Source organism: Bombus fervidus, chromosome 18 (assembly GCF_041682495.2).
Source record: "Bombus fervidus isolate BK054 chromosome 18, iyBomFerv1, whole genome shotgun sequence".
In the NCBI taxonomy this organism is placed as follows: Eukaryota; Metazoa; Arthropoda; class Insecta; order Hymenoptera; family Apidae; genus Bombus; species Bombus fervidus.
This window is the reverse complement of record NC_091534.1, coordinates 1,567,325-1,572,209: the sequence shown is the minus strand read 5'-3', so window position 1 is coordinate 1,572,209 and position 4,885 is coordinate 1,567,325.

The following is a 4,885-nucleotide window of genomic DNA, read 5'->3' as shown; positions in this document are numbered from 1 at the left end:
ATAAATGAAAACGTCTGCATAGATAAATCTAATTTTTTAAAGATACTCGCCGTCAATAATTGGAGAGCTGTTGGCGTAACATTATTAAACTATAAACCAGCCATCGAAACTAACATTAAGCGAGTGCAGTATCTAAATTATTAAATTCTAGCCACTAAATTGTACACGGGTTTCTGCACAGCAGTGGGAATATTTTCAACCAATCACTGAGCAAGTCTTCAAGCAGAAGGTAAATTATTAACCCTAGAAATTCGAAAAATGAAACTAGCATTCAATATTATATATTCAATGTTACATTATAATATAACAAACAATATTCTTCAATTGTAAATAGGATAGAAGACTTTCTTAAGGAACTGAAAATAAGTATAAAAGAAAGTTCGCTCAACCCATTTTCTTAAACAATCGATTTAACCAGTCGCTTAGTTGAAGATTACTTGATTTCTACATACACATATGCACATTTTTATCAAAGTAGAGAGTGGTAATGCAATTGAAGGTACGGTAATAATAGATAACACAAGCAAAGTAAACTTTCCCAGTTTAATATCAATGAAAACGTGCAATCTATACATTATTTTAATTGCATTAGAAGATATAGAAATCGACCACAAAATCGTTATATAGCGTAATTGATATAAGTGATGTTGACGAAAGTATACTTGACGAAATCTGCAACCCTTGTAGTGCTTGCTAAACAACCTACGATCTGAACTGTATAAACAATGTAGTACAACATAGTGTCATACGAGGGGAATTCAGAGTGTAATATACTTCTAAAACTTAATGTACAACAATAGAATTGGCATGTGGTAATCCTTAGCAAGTAATGGGAAAGTAGTAGTTGATCTTACAAATCTGGAAACACCAATCAACAAGGCACGGAAGATTCTTACAACAGAGATGTTAGATAAATAAAGCCAAAATTGGGTGACCAATAATGGTACTAAACACTTTCAATGGCGAGAAGAATTCAAATCATCCTAATGAGATTAAGATAGAGTATACGAAACTCACCTACCAACACCTGATTACAAGAACGGAAGAACCCATCTGCAGTAGTTGCAATGCGCAAAACTAACTATAAGAATGTCCCGTAACTAGAAACTCGAGAGAAGAGATTAATTTACGGTTAATTATTAAAGATTGTCTGAATGACAATAAAATTCATTTTTAGAAGAAACAAAAGTAGTACATGATATAAATAAAAATAAAAATGGGGAAATAAACAATGACAAGAAAATTACAATGTAAATACTATTATTTGACAAACTTTGTACAATCGGTCTGCTCAGTTCTTTAATTTTTAAGTTAAATTATACCATAAGTAAAATTTCATCAATGTAAATAATAGCGATCGCTAGTAGCAGTAAGTTTGTGCAACGATAAATAAATAAAAAAAAATCTGTTTTTTAGATGTAAGTAATAATCTTTAACGCTATATCAATCTGAAAGTTTATACATATTTTAAAAGCGGTTTGTGTAAATACAGTTACTCACAAAGGAACACGTCCACAAAGAACACCTAGAGAATATATAGGTAATTAATCGCAAATTAAACGCAATCCCCCCCCCCCCAATAAATTTGCTCTAAGCGGGAGGCATTAACCCCGGATAATCAGGCTGTTTTGCAATTTTGCATTACAACTTGTTATAACATTAATATATTTTTTATCAAATGATAGCTATAATTTAACGGGGTAATTTTTCTCTGAAAACTTCTTCTCTATCTCACATAGTTCGCGAGTTATAACGCAAAATCGGAGAATAGTCGTATTTTCAAACTGCAAGAAGCAACACGATATTTACATCACCGCCTCCTATACAAAGCAACAAATGCAGACAAAGTGCTGCGTGCGAATATTAATATTAATTTAAGTAAAAGTAAATAAGTAAGTAGTATTTTGAAAATGTTTTGATATCAGCTATAATATTAGCTAATGACATATAATGAGAAAGCTGACTTTTCATTTAAAAATCTCAAATTAATCTTCACTAAGAATTTCAGTTATTCCGAAGTGGAAGTTAAATAAATCCCAACATCTATCCTTTCAGTATATTCAGTATACACGTACGAGGATATTACTGTACATACTACAATTCTCGCCTGAAACGTTTTTCCACCTTAGGCAAATATCTCGAAAAACAAGGAAGATAGAAGATTCAAAATGTATATAATACACATTCCCTGTGTTACTAAAAAGTATACTGGTGGTTTTGAAATCTTGAGAGATGTGACCTTGAGAAACATATTTTGTTGTTAGACGAAACAGTACTATTCTGTGAATTTTTTCCACAATCAAAGATATTATTTAGATAAATTAATTGGTATAGCTTGTATGTCACTTGACATCGTTTAATTTTGCCTTCGAATATGTATTTTCCAATTTTGACTATTTTAAACATGCGCAGAATTTGTTTCAGTTGCAAATAACAACTTGTATATTACTTTCAAAATTTACTGATTACTCTGTTATAATTATCAAGTATTATACGGTAAAGATGCATTACAATTCAGTATCAGAAATAATATTTTTTTATTTTCAGCGACAAAGTAAATGAAAGAGGAACAAATTTGACGTACATATATATTTTTAATATATGTAGAAAATAATAGAGAAAAATAGATTTATTTTTATTTCGTAAAACATATTAAAATATTTAGTGTTGAAATTGTTCAACATCCTTAATGTGTAAAATGTTAAACTGTATTTATACTAATTTTGGTAATTATAAAGAAAAGGGCACACCTCATCGATTTCAATGAGCTGGAAATATGTTGCCAAGGTCAATATTCTGAACACTTTCTCTTATATCGTACATGTAATCGCCGCTCGGCCTTTGTTCCCAAGATACAGGCAAAAATATTTTCCACGCTGAATATCGTATTTCGAAAGTTGCGTTAGTATTGGATTAAGTTTAGGCTATGCATACATGGCCTTAGTTTGCGAGATTTTCGAAAATTCCTTCGTGCTCGTCTGGTCGGAATTAAATTTACCTATTTTTTATTCTTATTTATATTAAAAATGATTATCATCGATGAATTAGCTTTAGATTGGACTACATATAAAACTACGACCACCGTGAAGTTAAATTTAAGCAAACCTTTTTATAAATATCTTGGAAATTCAAATAATATAATAATAATAAAATATCCTGGAAACGAAAGCTGAGCGGCGGTTACGTGTGTAAAAAAAGTTATTCAGAATGACGACCTTGACAACGTATTTCATGCTCATTGAAATCGGTGAGGTATGCTCTTTCCTACGAATATAATTAACCTACTTTTACATTTTTCAGTGGGTCCGAAAAGATTGATACAGAAAGAGCAAATGATATCGTACAGAACTGGAAAAGTGGAAGATTATTATACCGATAACAGATGATAAATGATCAAACAATAAAAGATTATTGTTTTATATATAACGTTTATATTATGTCCCAGAAGGTTTTTAAGTTTTAGTTTCAATCATGTGAAACTTCACTATACTATACTTATTGTCGTGCATTTCACTTCGCAAACTGCTACGTATTATAATTTCCTTTAACTAATAAACATTTTTACTAAACGACTGAAATAAATTTATAATTAAGTCTATGTATGTATATCTACAAATCAGTTTTTAAGAATAAAACACCTAATCCTCTCCAGTAAATTTTCAAAAAAAGGACAAGTTAAAATAATAGTGATCGACCTTTATCTAATCAAAGTTTTAATAATTGTTTAAAGTTTCTTCCTTAAAGATTAATGTTACAAGCAACATTGAAAAATATCGTCTTTTAACGTATCATTAAATCTTCGAAATGGTGAGTAGCATGTAACGTTTAATGATGCTTTCGCTATATAAATATAAGCATAAGATGCATAACGCACGACTAATATCGGATGGATTAAAAGTGAAAATTTAAAAAGTAAATTAATACACATAATATTTGTATTCGTATCTATACGGTGTAATTACAATATACTGGAAAGGATTATTTGTTTTAAAATGAAGAACATTTGACAAGATGACACCGTAGATAACATATAAAAAGTATAACATAGATCCGAGATATTTTCATTCAAAGAGTTATTTTATACGCAATTTGGTACATATATTATACATTATGCAACTAAGTTTGAAACTTCTCATGCTTATTTTCACTGATATAGTTTTATATGTAAATTTCGTTTAATTAATTTACTAAGGTTTATGAAAAATAGGTGCAATAAGAAAGAAATTAGAGGAAGTGAATATATTGTATTTGATTCCTTTGTTAAAAAAGAAAGACAAAAATGAAGCTTTGATCTTTTCGGGATAGTATTTCTGATGAAAAATATTTTCTACGTTTAAACTTGTTATGTTCATATATTAATTACACATATTGCTTTTAATGTATATAAATAATTTTCATAATAGGTGCATATTATTTATGGTTTAAAGATAATCTTATATAACTTTTAAAATAGTTGCATAGTGTATGTTTACGATATTTTCTAAGAACTTAAAAACGTTTGTTGTTTTAAGAATATTAGAGAACATTATTGATAAGATGAAATTATAGGTATAAGTAAAATCGTAGTACCAATTCCTTTAATTATTATTACCGTACAAGATACAGTAATAATCAACTCGATGATTATACCTAATATCGTTATTTTTATTAGTATTATTATTTACTAGGATCTATTTAAACTTGTATTTGCATGTTAGTAACAATATGCATAACTCGCAAAATGTATGTAAACCAAAATGCAGATAAAAGTGTAAGAGATGCAAAAGTAAATCAGTGGTTTCAATTTCAATCTATGCCACTTGAAACATGGTGTTCTAAAGTAACCTATGTATAGGTTTTGTAACAATATTATTGCAATATACGGCTGTTAAGTACATACATAAAT